The following is a 21,709-nucleotide window of genomic DNA, read 5'->3' on the forward strand; positions in this document are numbered from 1 at the left end:
TATCTTGACAAAGGGATAAGCTCGATTTGGGTACAAGTTTGTTTGGTGATTGTTGGTGGCATTTTAACAAAAATCATCTCTTTCTATCACAACAACACAACACTATAATTCTAATGTAACACCCCTTACCTGAGTTCAACGTTGATACCGGGTACAAGGCATTACCGTTCACAAATCACATACACATGTACTAAGTCAGATCATACAAGCCCGTTAAAACTTAAAACATTTTCAAACTTGTTTAAACTCCTCAATATGGGCCTATGAGGCCTCAAACATCTATTGGAAGCCATTCAGAACCAACTCGGGTCCTTAAACCGACTTTATAAAAATGACCATTGAAACAGGGCACACGTCCGTGTAGAAGGGCAACACGCCCATGTGGCCATTATGACATGGCCGTGCTGATGGCCCGTGTGGTTCACACAGCCTAAGCACAAGAGGACACGCCCATGCCCCGAGCCCATGCAAATTAAATTCTAAATTTGAACCTACAGGGGTTTTAACATGGCCTGACACATGCCCTAGTCTAAGGCCCGTGTCCCTCACACGGCCATAACACGCCCGTGTTCTAGCCCATGTCTAAAAACCTTGACATTTTGTTTCTAACATCAGCAACTCTTTAAGGGTCACACGGCCAAGGCACACACCCGTGTGCTACACGCCCGTGTCTATGGTCCGTGTTTCTCTCATGACCATGACATGTCCATGTTCTAGCCTGTGTCTAAAAACCTTGACATTCTGTTTCTGATGTCAACAACCCCTTAAGGGTCATACGGGTAGACACATGGGCGTGTGCTAGGCGGTATCCTTCACACGGCTGAAAAACATGGCCATGTCTCTGCCCATGTGTTTACTACCATGCATACTGACTTATCAATTTAACGTGCAGGGGACACACGGCTGGATAACACGCCCATGGGCTAACTATGTGTCACACACGGCCTGGACACACGCCCGTATGTCTACCCATGTGAACAAAATAAGGTTATTTACCAAGCCTTTTTACCACCCTTACTTGCACTAACCTACATATCATCTAACATGACAAATCCACACAACAATACAAGATCTAATTAGCCATTATCCAAGGCTTTATACAAAATGAAGCGATTCATCCCAAGCCAACACATTTGGCCAATTAAACATTGACACAAAACTCAAAAGTATAAGCCCTATACATGCCATATTCAAAATAATAAAACTAACTATACCAAATGCTTCAGTTGATAGTGTGATCGATGCCTCCGACATCTAATGATCCTCGAGCTAATTAGGCGGCACTATAAGAAAATGGAAAGGAGAGGGAGTAAGCAAAAAGCTTAGTAAGTTGCATGCAAAAAAATATATCAACAACTTTACCATTCATCATCATGCTCATAATACAAAAGTAGGCATAAGCACAACTTACTCATCACTATCCAATACAATTCACATAGCATATATTGAGCTCACATCTCATATATTTCAAAGAGGTACCTGTACCACTCACAACATGGTTATGCTTTTCTCGTTTAACTTAAACTGTAACTCTTACCGTTGAACCATTCTGAATGCTATTGGATACTCACTAAGCCTCAAACATAGGGTATAACGCTGATGCCATGTCCAAAACATGGTCTTACACTGGCTCATCCATCAATTCGATGCCATGTCCCAGACATGGTCTTACACTGCTATTGAAATCGAGGCTGATGCCATGCCTAGACATAGTCATACACTAGCTCTCACATACCCGTGCCGATGCCATGTCCCAGACATGGCCTTACACTGACACCTCTATACGTGTCGATGCCATGTCCCAGACATGGTCTTACACTGACACATCTCGTTGCCGATGCGTGTCTCAGACATGTCTTACAATGGCCTACAAATAACCCGAGTGTCATGGCATAAATATCTGATTTATTTCCTAAGGTTCAAACGGGAGTTCTACTATCTCAATATACATCATACGTAATCATTTCCACAAACAAAAAATTTATGCTATATCAGTTCAAACATATATAATAACAATGTAGTTGTACTATTTACATATAACTTACCTCGGTACTTAAAATGTGGCGACTAGTCGATTTAATCTACTTGCTTGGCTTTTTTTCGGTCCAGGTTCGGATTTTGTAGTTCTTAATCTAAAATGATTGAAATTCATTCATTTCATCAGCATATTAATCTAGACACTTGAAAATTCATAATTGGGCAAAATAACCATTTTGCCCCTAGACTTTTACAAAATGACCATTTTACCCCTAGGTCTGAAAATCGATTTTTATCATATTTTCTCATTAATCAAGCCTAGCCGAATACTTTCTATACTAGGAGCATCCCACAATTCTTATTATTTCACACATTTAGCAACTATTTTACAACTTATGCAAAATGGTCCTTAGTTAGGGTTTCCATGAAAACTACTTCACAAAAGTTGTTTATTTCACAACTATGATTCATTTTCTTCCATAAAATTTCAAAAAATAACATGATCACTCTCATGGTAAAACCCTATACTTTCAACCATTTTTCAAAATAGTCCCTTTATTAGAAAGCTCATGCGACAAGTATTTTAAAAATGTAAAAATTTTCAAGAAAAGCCATTAAAGTCACTTACTTGCAAGAGTAGAGAGTGGCTGAAATTTTTGAAGCACAAAAACCCTAACAATGGCTGAGTTTTTGGTGGAGAAGGAGATAGGGAAAAAGATGATATCTTTTCTCTTTATTTTATTTCATTTTGGTCAAATAAATTACCAAATTTTCACCTAATTTTGACTTTCTCTATCTTTTGTCTCCTATGGCCGGCCATCACTTATCCAAGGGTCTATTTTCCTTTTAAAGACCCCCAATTTTGGTTCTCTAGCTATTTAACACCCTAGCTATCAAAATAGGACTTTTGCACTTTATGCGATTTATTCCTTTTTCACACTTGGGCTCACAATCACTAAAATTAATTCACCAAAATTTTCATACACTCATATAATCATGCCACAACACATAAAATAATATTAAAAATAATTTCTTCGAACTCGGATTAGTGGTCCCAAAACCACAATTTCGACTAGGCCCAAAATCGGGCCGTTACAATTCTCCCCCTTTAGGGGTTTTCATCCCCGAAAATCTTGCCGATGAATAGATTCGGGTATTGGTCTCTCATGGTCTCCTCAGGTTCCCATGTGACTTCTTTGACTCCATGTCTATGCCATAATACTTTAACAAGTGCAATACTCTTATTCCTCAATTGTTTTTCTTCCCGAGCCAAAATCTTAACCGGCTCTTCGCCATAAGTCATGTCCGAGCTAATCTCAACCTCTGTTGGTGAGATCACATGCGAGGGATCCGAACGGTAGCGATGTAACAAAGACACATGGAATACATTGTGTAGCTTTTCTAACTCTGATGGCAACGCTAATCGGTATGCTACCGGTCTAATTCTCTCAATCACCTCATAAGGTCTAATAAACCGTGAACTTAATTTGCCTTTCCTTCCGAATCGGATAACCTTCTTCCACGGAGATACTTTCAAAAACACTTTATCCCCGACTTGAAACTCGAACTCTTTTCGTTTCAAATCTGCGTAGGATTTCTATCTATCTGAAGCGGCCTTCAAACTGTCGCGAATCACTTTAACTTTCTCTTTGGTCTATCTAACTAAGTCAACCCAGTGTATTTGATTCTCTCTAAGTTCGGTCCAATACAATGATGTTCGACACCTACGCCTATACAAAGCCTCATAAGGCACCATTTTCAGACTTGACTGATAACTGTTGTTGTAGGCGAATTCGACCAGCGGTAAATTCTTTTCCCAACTGCCTTAGAACTCGAGAACACAACACCGCAACATGTCTTCTAATATCTAAATCACTCTTTCTGACTAACCGTCAGTTTGCGGGTGAAAAGCCGTGCTAAAACTTAGTTTCGTCCCCAATGCCTCTTGCAACTTTCTCCAAAACTGCGAGGTAATCCTCGGATCTCTATCCAAAATAAACCTCGGATCTCTATAAAAAATAATCGATAAGGGAACTCCATGAAGTCTCACGATCTCAGAAACATATAGATCGGCCAATTTCTCAAGGGAATAGTCAGTACGCACTAGTATAAAATGTACCGACTTAGTAAGTCTATCAACAACTACCCAAACTGAATTCTTTTTCCTTGGTGTCAAAAGTAACCCTGACACAAAATCCATGGTTACTCAGTCCCATTTCCACTCGGGAACCATCACAGACTAGAGTAAACTTGAGGGTACTTGGTATTTGGCCTTCACTTGTTGACAAACTAAACACTTAGAAACAAAATCAGAAATGTCTCTTTTCATCCCCAACCACCAGTACATTTTCTTCAAGTCGTTATACATTTTTACACTACTCGAATGGATAGACAAGTAACCATTATTTGCCTTTCATAAAATCCTCTGAATAAGCTCATTATCCTTGGGTACACAAACTCTGTCTTGGAACATCAAGCATCTGTCGGTACTAATCTGAAAATGTATTTCAACACCTGACTCACACTGAGTTCTCTTGGCTTGCAATTCACCGTCGTTATTCTGAGCATCACAAATTTCTTGGAGAAACGTCGGTCTAGCCTTTAACTCTGCTAGAACTAGCCATCCTCTGACAAGGCCAATTGGGCATTCATTGCTCTTAAAGCAAATAAGGATTTTCTACTCAATGCATTGGAGACCATATTCGCCTTTCCCGGCTAGTAGTCGATAATCAACTCATAATCCTTTATTAACTCTAACTACTGCCGTTGCTGTAAATTCAGCTCTTTTTGAGTCATCAAATACTTTAGACTCTTATGTTCAGTAAATACTCGACATCTCTCATCATACAAATGGTGCATCCAAATTTTCAATAAAACACAAAGGCGGCCAACTCTAAATCGTGTGTCGGGTAGTTTTTCTCGTGTGGTTTTAATTTTCTCGAGACGCAGGCTATCACCTTCCCTTCTTGCATGAGCACGCACCCTAACCCATTCAATGATGCATCACTATTGTAATAGCCCAAAATTGGGTCTAGTTGGAAAAGAGGTTTCGAGACCACAAAATCTGAGATAGAAATAATTATTTTATGATTATTTTGAGGTCTATGATATGATTTCATGATTGTGTGAAAATTTCGTGAAGCAATTCTATGCATAAAGTGCTTAATTTGAAGTTAGGGACTAAATTGAATAAGTTGCAAAACTTGCATTCTAGAAGTTTCTAGTATGAAATTGCTTTGAAATATTAATTAGGAGATCTTAAATATAAATTTGACCAATTTCTAAGTGATAGACAAAAATTGGGCATGGATGGAATTTTTGAAAGTCTAGTAAGGAAGGGCATTTTGGTCATTTGGTAATTAAAAGAAATAAAAAGGGAAAAACAAAGTTTACAAGGAATAGGCTCGATTGCTAATATTTTGTATCGAGGTAAGTTCGTATGATAATAATAATGCAATGTTATGTTTGAATTATATTTCTTACTATTATTGCATATATTGTATGATTTAATATATTGGAAAAGTTGATGGAATGGTGTTTATGATGTGGAAATATGACATGAAAGAATGTTACATGAAATGCAAGAAAATGATGATACATGACAAGTGATATATGAAATATGTGATTTATGTTATGTAAATTCTTAAAAGCTAATTTGCTATTTGAGTTGTGTCTTATTATACTATGAATGGACAATTGGTACTATGGATAGTGAGATCGACACTTCGAGTAAGTTTGTATATAAATAATCTATCGATTCTTTTTATGTTAATATATTTTGATATCATATGAAATGTGGCTGCCTATCAAATGGTTATTTGATGTAAATTATGAATTTAAATTGATTACGGACAATTTAATAAAATGTTGAAAAGTGAGGAATTTCCCGGTTGAACCTTCGGAATAGAAACGATACAAATGAGCTATTGTGAGGTCACGTGTGTAGTACTAAGTGCAGGCTACTACGTGTACCAGATTGTTGGTCGCATGTGTAGTACTAAGTGCAGGCTACTATGCGTACCTGATAACTTCGATCACGTGTGTAGTACTAAGTGCAGGCTACTACGTGTATCAGATGGTTAGGTCACGTGTGTAGCACTAAGTGCAGGCTACTACATGTACCGGATAATTGGTCGCATGTGTAGTACTAAGTGCAGGCTACTATGCTTACCAGATAGCTTCGGCTGCAAGTGTGGAAATGAGAAAATGTTTTGTGTATCTGTTATTATTCCGATGAGTTCAACGGGAAATCGATTAAATGAAAATACATGTGAAAGTGATTATGTGATGAACAAGTGCAAGTATATGTTTATTTGAATTTATGAGCAATATGCTCGATATTTGAGTGAACCTCGGTAAAATGGAATGGATTAAGTAAATTGTGTAAAAGTGAACTTTAGTAGTAAAACAGTGTTGGACATAAGTTGCGTTATTTTGAAAATTTCCCACAAATCATGGAAGTTGAATAAAAATGTGAATGATATATGAAAATAAAGCTTAATGAGTCTATTTTCACATAAAAGAAATAGGGGAAGCAAAAGAATTCTATATTGTGTGATATTTGAATTCTTGTGAAACAGAGTCTGAATGAATTTGAGATCCCCTGTTCTAACTTTATAAATTCACCATAAATTTTACAAAAATTATTAAGAGTCATACCTTACACTCATGGATTCCTTATTGAGTCTATTTTAAGGGAAACAAACGGAATGGTCATTGGAATTCTGTACAGGGAGAAATTTAGTTCGTAGTGCACAGGGGTCAGATTAGTCATACCCTGAAACAGGGGAGACTTTAACTAATAAACTGTACTAAATGGCCAAACCAATAATTCTAGAAAAAAATTAGTAAGTAGAAATATGAGTCTAGTTTCAGGAAAAATTTACGGAATTGGATTTCGAGTTTTTGACCTCGAGATATGATTTTTTATACACTGGGACTCCAGAAAATAGCCTGTCCTAAACATGTGTCATTGTACAATTATAGTGTTTTATCTTGAAAAGCATGGTAGTAATTGCTTATTATTTTCATATGAACTTACTAAGCGTAAAGCTTACCTATCCTCTCCATTTCTTTAGTATTGGCAGGTCGGCTCGGGGTTGGAGATCGTCGGAGGCAAAATCATACTATCAAACTATCATTTTTGGGAAAGTTAATTTAAATATTAGAAATATCAAGTGAGTGGCATGTATGAGAAGTTGGTTTGTGATGTGTAATTTTCATTATGATTTTGACCATACGTATCAGTCTGCATTGAGTTATCGTATATGATCATGAGATGTAGTCCTTATCTATTATGGTTTATAAGTTTAATTAATCATGCCATGTCCTATGTTTTGATGTGATGATATAGTTAGCTTTGTTTGTTATGCATGTGTTCGAAAAGTTTTGAATTAAATGAAATTTTATGACCCGGTTTTCGTCTATGTGTATTGTTAAGTCTGGTAATGCCTCGTACTCTGTTCCGGCCTTGGATACGGGTAAGGGGTGTTACATTTAGTGGTATCAGAGTAGGTTTAGTCGATTCTCAGACTAACATAGCAAGTGTGAGAGTTTAGTTATACATGTCACGAATATGTGATAGTGTGATGTCTCCCGACACTAATGAGGACCATTTTGTTTAAAATGAAGTATTCTTCAACCGAGCTACATTTAACCATTTAATAGTAATATTGAAGTATTTGAATATAGTGTAGCTATGATGTGTTAAACTCGGGAAGGTATGAATAAGAATTCGTGATATATGTATATGTGATAATATGTGAGATGAAAGTTTATATAGTCATATATTTATTCATATTTGTTTGGCCTACATATGTTGTTGCATGCTTGACTAAATTAATTAGTAAATGTGATGACTAAAGTTATTCAAAATTCATAGAATGCACTTGTTTGAAATGAGATAATTGGAAATTTTATGTAAGACAGATATGAATAATAAATTGTTTGAAGTGGATAGTATGATTATAATGACATATGTGGATAATGAAAAAAATGGGTCATATAGATATATGTCAGAATCGAGTTAGAGACTGTACGACCTCACCCCCTTACCGATAAGGTGTATACAACAAAAATTCATGAGAATTATGTTGACTAAGTTCCTAAGTGTGGAATCAAAGAGTTCAGTGATAAAATAATTATAGATATGACCAGAGACTGAGAATGGTTGACAAATGAAGGACAAAGTTAGAGAAATATCAGAGTTGACTGAGTTATCTTGGGATTCAAATTGATGACAGAGTGTTTCTGAAAGTATTGTCTTGAAAACAATTAGTTAGTAATGCTAGAAATTATGAGAAAGATACTAAACTTCACTCCGGTAAGATTTTCGAGGACGAAAATCTCTAAAGGGGGGGAGAGTTGTAATAGCCCAAAATTGGGTCTAGTTGGAACAGAGGTTTCGGGACCACAAAATCTGAGATAGAAATAATTATTTTATGATTATTTTGAGGTCTATGGTATGATTGCATGATAGTGTGAAAATTTCGTGAAGAAATTCTATGCATAAAGTGCTCAATTTGAAGTTAGGGACTAAATTGAATAAGTTGCAAAACTTGCATTCTAGAAGTTTGTAGTATAAAATTGCTTTGAAATATTAATTAGGAGGTCTTAAATATAAATTTGACCAATTTCTAAGTGATGGACAAAAATTGGACATGGATGGAATTTTTGAAAGTTTAGTAAGGAAGGGCATTTTGGTCATTTGGTAATTAAAAGAAATAAAAAGGGAAAAACAAAGTTTACAAGGAATAGGCTCGATTGCTAATATTTTGTATCGAGGTAAGTTCGTATGATAATAATAATGCAATGTTATGTTTGAATTATATTTCTTACTATTATTGCATATATTGTATGATTTAATATATTGGAAAAGTTGATGGAATGGTGTTTATGATGTGGAAATATGACATGAAAGAATGTTACATGAAATGCAAGAAAATGATGATACATGACAAGTGATATATGAAATATGTGATTTATGTTATGTAAATTCTTAAAAGTTGATTTGCTATTTGAGTTGTGTCTTATTATACTATGAATGGACAATTGGTACTATGGATAGTGAGATCGACACCTCGAGTAAGTTTGTATATACATAATCTATCGATTCTGTTTATGTTAATATATTTTGATATCATATGAAATGTGGCTGCCTATCAAATGGTTATTTGATGTAAATTATGAATTTAAATTGATTACGGACAATTTAATAAAATGTTGAAAAGTAAGGAATTTCTCGGTTGAACCTTTGGAATAGAAACGATACAAATGAGCTATTATGAGGTCACGTGTGTAGTACTAAGTGCAGGCTACTACGTGTATCAGATGGTTAGGTCACGTGTGTAGCACTAAGTGGAGGCTACTACGTGTACCGGATAATTGATCGCATGTGTAGTACTAAGTGCAGGCTACTATGCGTACCAGATAGCTTCGGCTATAAGTGTGGAAATGAGAAAATGTGCAGGCAATTGTGTATCTGTTATTATTCCGATGAGTTCAACGGGTAATCGATTAAATGAAAATACATGTGAAAGTGATTATGTGATGAACAAGTGCAAGTATATGTTTATTTGAATTTATGAGCAATATGCTCGATATTTGAGTGAACCTCGGTAAAATGGAATGGATTAAGTGAATTGTGTAAAAGTGAACTTTAGTAGTAAAATAAGTAAAATAGTGTTGGACAGCAGTTGTGTGATTTTAAAAATTTACCAAAAATCGTGGAAGTTGAATAAAAATGTGAATGATATATGAAAATAAAGCTTAATGAGTCTATTTTCACATAAAAGAAACAGGGGAAGCAAAATAATTTTATATTGTGTGATATTTGAATTCTTGTGAAACAGAGTCTGAATGAATTCGAGATCCCCCATTCTGAATTTAGAAATTCACCATAAATTTTAAAAAAATTATTAAGAGTCATACCTTACATTCATGGATTCCTTATTGAGTCTATTTTTAAGGGAAACAAACGGCATGGTCGTTGGAATTTTGTACAGGGAGAGATTTGGTTCGTAGTGCACAGGGGTCAAATTAGTCATACCCTAAAACAGGGGAGACTTTAACTAATAAACTGTACTAAATGGCCCAACCAATAATTCTAGAAAAACATTAGTAAGTATAAATATGAGTCTAGTTTCAGGAAAAATTTACAAAATTGAATTTCAAGTTTTTTACCTCGAGGTATTATTTTTTATACACTGGGACTCCAGAAAACAGCCTGTCCTGAACATGTGTAATTGTACAATTATAGTGTTTTATCTTGAAAAGTATGGTAGTAATTGCTTATTATTTTCATATGAACTTACTAAGCGTAAAGCTTACCCATCCTCTCCATTTCTTTAATATTGGCATGTTGGCTCGAGGTTGGAGATTGTCGGAGGCAAAATCACACTATCAAACTATCATTTTTGGGAGAATTAATTTAAATATTAAAAATATCAAGTGAGTGGCATGTATAGGAAGTTGGTTTGTGATGTGTAATTTTCATTATGATTTTGACCATACGTATCAGTCTGCATTGAGTTATCGTATATGATCATGAGATGTAGTCCTTATCTATTATGGTTTATAAGTTTAATTAATCGTGCCATGTCCTATGTTTTGATGTGATGATATAGTTAGCTTAGTTTGTTATGCATGTGTTCGAAAAGTTTTGAATTAAATGAAATTTTATGACCTAGTTTTCTTCTATGTGTATTGTTAAGTCTGGTAATGCCTCGTACTCTGTTCCAGCCTTCGATACGGGTAAGGGGTGTTACAACTATACACCACAAACTCTTTTCCAGACTCTGGTTGCACTAGAACTGGGGCTTCGGTCAACAAGGTCTAGAGTTTCTCAAAACTCTGTTGGCACTTCCCCATCTATTCAAACTCAACATCCTTTTGTAACAACCTTGTCGTTGGAGTAGCTATCACGGAGAATCCATTCAAAAATCTTCTGTAGTACCCAGCTAAACCCAAAAAGCTTCGAACCTCTGACACATTCCTCGGTGGTTTCCACTAAACAATAGCCGAGATCTTACTTAGGTCAACTCTAATCCCATCACCCAGCACAATGTGTACTAGGAATCCGACCTCTTTAAGCCAAAATTTGCTCTTACTGAATTTGGCATATAACTGCTTATCTCTCAAGGTTTGTAAAACCGTTCTCAAATGCTCGGTGTGCTCACTCTCATCACGCGAATAAATCAATATGTCATCGATAAAGATGACTATGAAATTATCAAAATACAGTTAGAAAATATGGTTCATTAAGTCCATAAAAACTACCGGGGCATTTGTTAAGCCAAAGGGCATAACGAAGAACTCATAGTGGCTATACCTTGTCTGAAAAGCAGTTTTCGGTACATCTTGCTCCTTAACCCTTAACTAGTAGTAGCCTGACCTTAAGTCTATCTTAGAAAACACGGTGGCTCCCTTCAATTGATCAAACAGATCATCGATTCTTGGAAAGGGACACTTGTTCTTCACAGTCAGCTTGTTGAGCTGTCTATAATCTATACATAACCTCATCGACCCGTCTTTTTTCTTCACAAAAAGTACCGGAGCACCCCACGGGGAAAAACTCGATCTTGCAAAACCCTTATCAGTTAGTTCTTGCAACTGTACTTTCAACTCTTTTAATTCCATCGGATCCATCCTATACGGAGCGATCGAGATAGGTGCAATACTAGGGACCAACTCGATACCAAACTCAACTTCTCTAGTTGGAGGCAATCCAGACAACTCTTCCAAAAACACATCCAGATACTCACATACCACCAACATTGTCTCAATTTTCACTTTAGACGCTTGGGTATTCAACACAAATGCAAGGTAGGACTCATACCTTTTTTCTCAAATATCTTTCCGCAGTCATGGATGATATTACTACAGGTGAGTCATCTGATTCCTCTGGTTCAATCCGAAGAACATTCCCGTCTTCACATTTCAACTCAATAGATTTCCTTCCACAGTCTACTACAACACTATGAGAAGTTAACCAATTCATTCCAAGGATTACATCAAATTCATCAAACGGCAACAACATGAGATTAGCCAGAAAACTATGACCCCTAATTGTCAAGGGACAATTTCTACATACTTGGTCAACTAACACATGCTTGCCTAACGGGTTAGACACTTTTAGTACAAATTCAGTAGGTTCAACTAACATATTCATACTGGGTACTAATTTCATGCAGACATAAGAATGGGTAAACCCCAAATCAATTAAAGCAACAACAGAAATATCATGAAGAGAAAAAGTATTCGTAATCACATCTGGTGAAAATGCCTCTTCGCGAGCGCGAAGGGCATAAGTCCTTGCAGGCGCTCGGCCCTTGGACCTCATAGATGTATCTCTAGGAGCACCTCTACTAGTAACCCCACTGCCCGGGTTCTTTTGTGGTCTACCCCTCGAAAGAGTATTACTCGCTCTCTCATCCTGCTTTTTCTCTTTCTCATCTAAATCGGGGCAGTTTCAAATGAAGTGGTCTAGAGATCCACATTTGAAGCAACCTCTTTCATCCCCTCAGAACTTGTTGAAATAACACCTATCATACTACGAACAATCCGACCTATTTGGCCGAGTACTACCAACACTTGCGATAGAAGTAGTTTGGGCTTTAGACGTCGTGTACTGCTTATTCTTCTTTCTACCTGAGAACTCCATTGAAACATTCGATCGGGTAGTGAATTCCCTCGATCTCTTAGATAAGGACTGATGCAATTTCCCCATCTGTCTTTTCCTAGAGTTTCGGGACTCGATGTCAGCTTTTCTTTTCTCTTTAGCCAATTCCTCGGCCTTACATGCTCTCTCCGCGAGCACCACAAACTCCCTCAATTCTAATATGCCAACTAGTAGACGGATATCTTTGTTCAGACCATCTTCAAACCTCTTGCACATGATAGCTTCTGTAGATACGCACTCCCGTGCATATTTGCTAAGTCTCACAAACTTACGCTCGTACTCCGTCACCGTCATACGGCCTTGCTTTAGCTTTAAAAAACCTTTTCTTTTTTGGTCTGTAAACCTCTGGCTAATGTACTTCTTCTGTAAATCTTCCTGAAAGAATTCCCAAGTTATCCTTTCTCTTAGTACAATGGACATGAGAGTATTCCACCATTGGTAGGTAGAATCTCGTAGGAGTGACACTGCGCACTTCTTGCACTCCTCGGGCATGCATGATAGCTTACCAAAAATCTGCTCTCTCCAGGTCATCATCAATATTCACCCGGGATTCCTCGGCTCTTTACTTATGAATCTTGTCTACCGAAGGTTTTTCTCTCCTAACCGTGTCTACTCCTTAAGAAGTTACAGAGGCATGCTGAAGAATCAGAGGAGGTGGGGGAGGTGGAGTATTCGGATTCGCACGAATGAACTCCGAATACCATGCATCCATCATATGGAGGTAAGCTTCTCTAGCTCCTCCGCCCTGACTCATTGTCACGGGCCCACTATCTACAGGCGCGGTTCCTTCAATGGGAGCCAACGCATTACTCTCCACATCATCTGCCGTAGCTACGTCAGAATCCATCTACTATATAAATAAAAACATAATTTATCTCGTCAGGAGTCGTCACACTATCAATATACAATTATGGCATGTATAACTAAACTCGTACTCACACTAGGTTAGTCCTAGAACTGACTAAACTATAGCTCTGATACCACTAAATGTAATACCCCTTACCCGAGTTCGACGCTGATATCGGGTACGAGGCATTACCGTTCACAAATCACAAATACATTTACTAAGTCAGATCATACGAGCCCAATAAAATTTAAAACTTTTTCGAACTTGTTTAAACTCCTCAATATGGGCTTACGAGGCCTCAAACATCTATTGGAAGCCATTCAGAACCAACTAGGGTCCTTAAAATGACGTTATAAAAATGACTCTTGAAACAGGGCACACGCCCGTGTGGAAGGGCAACACGCCCGTGTGGCCACTTTGACATGGCCGTGCTGATAACCCGTGTGGTTCACACAGCCTAAGTAAAAGGGGACACCGCCAGTGCCCCGAGCCCGTGTGAATTAAATTCTAAATTCAAGCCTATAGGATTTTCACACAGCCTGACATACACCCATGTCTATGGCCCATGTCTCTCACACAACCATGGCATGCCCGTGTTCTAGCCCGTGTCTAAAAACCTTGACATTCTGTTTTTGATGTCAGCAACCCCTTAAGGGTCACACAGTCACGGCACATGCCCATGTGCTAGGCCGTACCCTTCACACGGCTGAGAAACACGGTCGTGTCTCTGCCCATGTGTTTACTACCATGCATACTGACTTGTCAATTTAACGTGCAGGGGACACACGACCGGATAACACGCCCATAGGGCTGACTGTGTGTCACACACGGCCTAGACACATGCCCGTGTGAACAAAATAAGGTTATTTACCAAGCTTTTTTACCACCCTTACTTGTACTAACCTACATATCATCTAACATGACAAATCCACACAACAATACAAGACCTAATCAGCCACACGAGACATTATCTCATTCATGAAAATATCATCATTTGCATCTATCAATAATTAACCTTAGCCACTATCCAAAGCTTTATACAAAATGAAGGGATTCATCCCAAGCCAACACATTTGGCCATATAAACATTGACACAAAACTCAAAAGTATAAGCCCTATACATGCCATATTCAAAATAATAAAACTAACTATACCAAGTGCTTCAGTTGATAGTGTGATCGATGCCTCCGACATCTGATGATCCTCGAGCTAATTAGGCGACACTATAAGAAAATGGAAAGGAGAGGGAGAAAGCATAAAGCTTAGTAAGTTGCATGCAAATAAATATAACAACAACTTTACCATTCATCATCATACTCATAATACAAAAGTAGGCATAAGCACAACTTACTTATCACTATCCAATACAATTCACATAGCATATATTAAGCTCACATCTCATACATTTCAAATAGGTACCTATACCACTCACAATATGGTTATGCTTTTCTCGTTTAACTTAAACTGTAACTCTCACCGTTGAACCATTCTGAATGCTATCGGATATTCATTAAGCCTCAAACATATGGTATAATACCGATGCCATATCCCAGACATAGTCTTACATTGGCTCATCCATCAAGTTGATGCCCTGTTCCAAACATTGTCTTACACTGACTATCAAAATTGAGGCCGATGCCATGTCCCAGACATGGTCTTACACTATCTCTCACATATCTGTGCCGATGCCATGTCCCAGACATGGTCTTACACTAACACCTCTATACATGCGATGCCATGTCCCAGAAATGGTCTTACACTGACACATCTCGAGGCCAATGCATGTCCTAGACATGTCTTACACTGCCTTACAAATAACCCGAATGTCATGGCATGAATATCTAATTTATTTCCTAAGGTTTAAACAGGAGTTCTACTATCTCAATATACATCATACGTAATCATTTCCACAAACAAGCAATTTATTCTATATCAATTAAAACACATATAATAACAATGTAGTTGTATTATTTACATACAACTTACCTCGGTACTCAAAATGTGGTGACTAGTTGGTTTAATCTATTTACTTGGACTTTTCCCGGTCTAGGTTCGGATTTTGTAATTCTTGATCTAAAATTATAGAAATTCATTCATTTCATCAACATATTAATCAAGACACTCAAAAATTCATAATTGGGCAAAATAACCGTTTTGCCCCTAGACTTTTCATAAAATGACCATTTTACCCCTAGGTCTGAAAATTGATTTTTATCATATTTTCTCATTAATCAAGCCTAGCTGAATACTTTTTATACTTGGAGCAGCCCACAATTCTCATTATTTCACACATTTAGCAACTATTTTACGACTTATGCAAAATGGTCATTAGTTAGGGTTTCCATGAAAACTACTTCACAAAAGTTGTTTATTTCACAACCATGATTCATTTTCTTCCATAAAATTTCAGAAAAAAACATGAACACTCTCATGGTAAAACCCTATACTTTCAACCATTTTGCAGAATAGTCCCATTATTAGAAAGCTCATGCTACAATGATTCTAAAAATGTAAAAATTTTCAAGAAAAGCCATTAAAGTCACTTACTTGCAAGAGTAAAGAGGTTAAAATTTTTGAAGCTCAAAAACCCCTACAATGGCTAAGTTTTCGGTGGAGAAGGAGATAGGGAAAAAGATGATATCTTTTCTCTTTATTTTATTTCATTTTTGTCAAATAAATTACCAAATTTCCACCTAATTTTGACTTTCTCTAAAATTAATTCACCAAAATTTTCATACTCTCATATAATCATGCCGCAACACATAAAATAATATTAAAAATAATTTCTCTGACCTCGAATTAGTGGTCCCGGAACCGCAGTTTTGACTGGGCCCAAAATCGGGTCGTTACATCTAAGCAACTAACCTACAGTCAACAGCAATAACACAAGTAACAAAAATTAAAACTAACAATAATAATCAATAAAAATCCAAAGATAATAAAATAAAAGGAAGTCTAAACCATAAGGAATCCATGTTGGCATCATGGGATGAGTCGATAAAGTGTTACTCCAATGCAAGGAGTAGCGAACCTAAAAAAAAAGACAAAAGAAAGCTAAAAGGAAAAAAAAAAGTGTAAAGAGATGGAAGGGGAGTTAAATGAAAATATGAGAGGAAAGATGAAGAGAGAGGAAGAATTAGGGCAACTAGGGCTTAGAATGAATGATTTGGGGATTTTGGGGTGTTTTAAGGGTTAAACCCTGAAAAACACACGAATCATGATACCCAAACTTGTTTCTGGCGTAACCCGATTTGGATATCATGATATCTTGAAAAATTTTTGACCCACATGTTGACTCTTTTGGTGATATCACAATATATAGGGCTGGATATCGTGATACTACTGTGTTGCCCACAAATTTTTATTTTTTGAAAACTTAAAGGAAATCATGATATCAATGTTGGGTATTGCCATATCCACAAGGTTTTTGGCCCCTCTGTTCAAACTGTCAAAGGTATCCCGATATCCCCTATCGGATATCGCGATATCATTGAATGAAGCCTAAAAAGTTTTCAAAAAATTTATCTTTTACCCCCAAACATGCAAAATTAACTCTACAAGTTTAAATTTGAAAGGTGTGCGAATGTAAACCTAATCTAAACGAGAAAAAAATTAAGTCCATGCTCAAGAATTTATATATGCCAATTCAGAAAGTTAAAAATTCATCTTAGGGCAATAAGTTACTCTCATGTGATGGTGTTCACACAAGCTTTCGAGCACTAGCATGCGTCTCATTCTCTTAAACCCTACAAGTTGCATCGACCACATCGTTACAACACCTCTTTTCTTCACTTGAATGGCTCACATCCTTGCTTGGGAACCTGCAAGCTAACACCACTTGAAACATCTTCCCTCATTAAAAGCATAATCATACAACACACTAATGGATTGACATTGGCCTGTATAAAAGGAAGCCTCCCTAAGCTTAGGGTCGAGGTCAGCACACCTAAAGATTTTTACCTCCCTACCTACTTCCACTGTCAATTCTCCCTTGCCCACATCTATCGTGGCCTTAGAAGTGGTTAGGAATGTTATCCCTAAGAGAATCAGGATTTCTAGATCATCCTCAAAATCTAAGAGAATAAAGTTTATGGGAAATATAAATCGTCGAACCCTTACCAAAACATCCTCTAAGGCTCCTTTTGGGTGAACTAAGGACTGGTTGATAAGTTGAAGGGTCACCGTAGTCTCCTTATGGTCACCTAAGCCTAACTTATGATAAATAGATAAATGCATAAGGTTAATGATTGCTCCTAAGTCGTAAAAGGGCTCTTCCAAAGTTAACTCCACCTATTTCTATGGGAATCGTGAAACTACTAAGATCATTAAGTGTAGGGGACACCTTATGATAAACCGTAATATATACATATTTTTACCTCATGCTTGGCATATTTATGAATTATTTTTCCTTGGTTTTAGTGAAATTGATGCTCCTAATCCTTTAATTTCATGTTTTATACTCAGGAGAGCTTAGGATAGCAAAAAGAGAGAGAAACGGGCTAAAAATGGACAAATTGGGCCTAAATTAGTATTTCACATGATAAACCGTAATTTATGCATATTTCTGTCCCATGCTTAGACATTTTATAGATGATTTTTCCTTAAAATTAGTGAATTTGATGCTCCTAATGCCTTAATTTCATGTTTTATACTTAGGTGAGCATAAGAGAGTGAAAGGAACGAGAAACGGGCAAAAAACGGAAAAAATGGGCCAACGTACGAAATCAACACAGCCTGGACTTCCTCACACGGGCAAACTACACGGCCATGTCAATTTGGCAGAATCGAAGCACAACGCACATGGGCATGTCCCTGCCAAGCCCAAGTTTAGTCCAATTCAGAAAAAGCCAATTTTGAGGGCTCTTAGGCAATCCAAAACCTATAAATACACCCTAGAGGAGGAGGAAAGAGGACACACAGAGAGGAAAGCAGGGAACTGCTCAAGGAAAGCCAATTGATCCATCTCAGAAGCCAGATTCATTATTAAGACTAAAGATCTCCCCTCAATTTCCCTTCAGGAGTTTTGGGTTTTTCTTTATATTTTGTATTCATTATTTTTCTGAGATGTTTACCATTTTAGTTATGAACTAAAACCCCTAAATACCTAAGGGGAATGAAACTTAAGATAGATCTTGTTATTATTATCTGAATTGTATGATAAATATTTGTCTTGTTCTTAATTATGTCTCATTAATTCTTGTTTTGATTCAAGTTAAGCTCTTATTCAGAGGAGGAATAGACCCTGTCTAAGAGTACATTTGTCATAATTAAGCAGAGTTGGTTGCTCGCCTAGAGATAGGGTGACAAGATTTTGCTGGATTAGGGTGACACCTAATAAGGGGATCCATAGATCGAGTTAATGCAACCCTAGGGAGTTAATTAGAAAGAGATTTCAATTATTCAACCTAAGGTTAGACGTTGTTAGTCTCGAGAGAGATAATAATATAACTTAGGGATTTCTACGGATCAAGTCAAGTGAATAAATCATCCGATTCAGAGTCAAATAACAAGTGAAGTCTAGGTAGATTTTTCCTTAGGTATTGTCTCAATCAATCGAGTTTTCCACAAGTAATTCCCCAATTCTATTTTTTGTGAATTCTTAGTTTAGTTAATTATCTAGTTAAAACAAATCCCATTATTCTTAGAATAGATAATAAAAAGACAGTCATTACAAGTACTTTTAGTTCCTTTGGGTTCGACAATCCAGTCTTGCTAAAGCTATACTACTGTACGATAGGTACACTTTCCTTCATCGTGATAATAGCTAGTTTCAAGAATGATTCATTATAAAAATTTAAAACCTATCACGAATATCATGTATCATCATACGGCCTAGGCACTTCCACACGGGTGATCCATATGTCTGTGTGTGACACACGGGTAAACCACACATCTGTGTGTCATGGCCGTGTCAACATTAATCCAAGTCAGAATTGCACACGGCCTGAGCACCTTCACACGGGCATGGCACACTACCGTGTCCCTGTCGAGCCCAAGTCTAGTCCTACTCGAAAAAGGCTACTTTTGGGCTATTTTGGGCATTAAAAATTCTATATAAACACCGTAGAAGAGGATTAGAGGGGACACGAAGAGAGGAAGACTGAAAATACTCAAGGACAGCCATCAAATTCACCTCAGAAGCAGGATCTACATCAAGACTGAATATTTCCATCCAATTTCCTAGAAGTTCTTTGGGTTTCTTTATGTTTTGTTGTTTTCCAAACTTCGAGATGTTTTCTATTATTATTATGAACTAAACTCCCTAAATACCGAGGGGAGATGAAACCTAAGACGGATCTTATTACTGTTTGGATTATATGATAAATACTTGTTTTTATTCTTAATTTTGAATTCTGATTCTTGCTTTAATATTCTAGGCTATTAGTTCAAGTTTTTGATGTGCTTATTCAGTGGAGCAAAAGTTCCTGTTTAAGAGTAGATCATTCATAATTAAGCAGAGTTACATGCAATCCTAGAGATAGGATGACATAAATTTGCCAGATTATAGTCAAATCTAATAAGGGAATCCATAGATCGAGTTAATGTGACAATAGGGGTTTTAATTAGAAAGAGATTTCAATTAATCAACCTAGAGTCAGTTGTTCTTAATCTCGAAAGAGATATTAACATAAATCAGGGATTTCTACGGATTAAGTCAAGTGAATAAATCGTCTAATTTAGAAGTAATAAGTGAAGTCTAGGTGGATTTTTCCTTAGGTATTGACTTCTCCATCAGTTTTCCAAAAGTGTTTCCCAATTTTAATCTCTGTTGCAAGCTTAGTTAATTAGATAAATAGTTTTAGGTTAAAACATTCCTTTAATTATTAAGCTAGATAATAAAAAGATAGTAATTGCTAGTACTTTTAGTCCTTGTGGATACGATATTTCCGGTCTCACCATAACTATACTACTGTTTGATAGGTGTGCTTGCCTTAGTCGAATTTTGTTAGTTAGTTTCATGACCATCAAGTTTTTTGCGTTGTTGTCGGGGACTAAGATATTAGGAACACTTAATTTTTATTACTTTAGCCATTTTTATTTTATTGCAATTGAATTTTGTTTTTATTTACTAAATTTTCTTTTCTTTACTACTAGCAGGTTTTTGACAGTTTATTACTAGAAGAAACCTGTCAGGACCTTTGCTTAGGATAGTGAAATTGAGAGCATAGCTTGCAGAAATGAAGAAAAATAAGGCAAAGCTTACAATACATAGAGGAAGGGCACGAGGACGACACCAATAATACCAAGGAATGGCTGAAAATAGAAATAATCTGCTACCTCTTGTGGTTGCTGCAAATCCAGTAGATCAGAATCATGCTCCTCGTACTATGTATGATTATGCTAAACCTACTTTAACTGGAACTGAATCGAGTCTAGTTAGACCTGCTGTTGCTACAAATAATTTTGAGCTAAAACCTAACACGATTCAAATGATACAATAGTTTGTTCAGTTTGATCGTTTACAAGACGAGGACCCAAACACTCATTTAGCAAATTTTCTGGAATTCCGTGACACCTTTAGATCAATGGCATTTCTGACGATGCCATTCACCTTCAGTTGTTTCCATTCTCATTGAGGAATAAGGCTAAACAGTGGTTGAACTTTTTACCGCGAGGGTCAACCACCACTTGGGAAAAAATAACCAAAAATTTTTTGCTTAAATATTTTCCGCCAGCTAAAACGGCTAAATTAAGGAATGATATCTCTTCTTTTTATGCAGATGGATCTAGAAACTGTTTATGATGAATGGGAGAGATACAAGGACTTATTAAGAAGGTGTCCTCACCATGGGTTACCTCTATGGCTCCAGGTTTAGACTTTTTACAACAGTGTGAACCCCTCAATGAGACAACTTATCGATCCAGCCACCGGTGGAACTTTAAATAACAAAACACCTGAAGAGGCTTATGAATTTATTGAAGAGATGTCACTGAATAACTATCAGTGGCAAGTCATGCGAACAAAGCCGACAAAAGCAGCTGGTGTTTTCAACCTCAACACGGTCACAATGCTATCCAACCAGGTAGAACTTTTAAATAAAAAGATTGATGGTCTGCATGATTCTACTCAGGTACATCCAGTAATGAGGTGTGATTCAAATGGAGGAGGAATGCACAATACAGATTATCCATCCGTCAACCCTAGCACCGAGGAAGAACAAGTCCACTATATGGGTAATAATTCTAAACCTCGAAATAACCCGTAT

At 36.9% G+C, this 21,709-nt stretch overlaps 1 non-coding gene across 1 annotated transcript; it reads right to left on the reverse strand.

The window, feature by feature from the left end:
* Positions 1–21,189: 21,189 nt before the first annotated feature.
* LOC128286015 (small nucleolar RNA R71) lies at positions 21,190–21,297 on the reverse strand. Its single transcript, XR_008276562.1, has one exon. It is a non-coding gene; the product is annotated as a small nucleolar RNA R71 (small nucleolar RNA).
* Positions 21,298–21,709: the final 412 nt, after the last annotated feature.

Source organism: Gossypium arboreum, chromosome 12, assembly GCF_025698485.1.
Source record: "Gossypium arboreum isolate Shixiya-1 chromosome 12, ASM2569848v2, whole genome shotgun sequence".
NCBI classification, from domain to species: Eukaryota; Viridiplantae; Streptophyta; class Magnoliopsida; order Malvales; family Malvaceae; genus Gossypium; species Gossypium arboreum.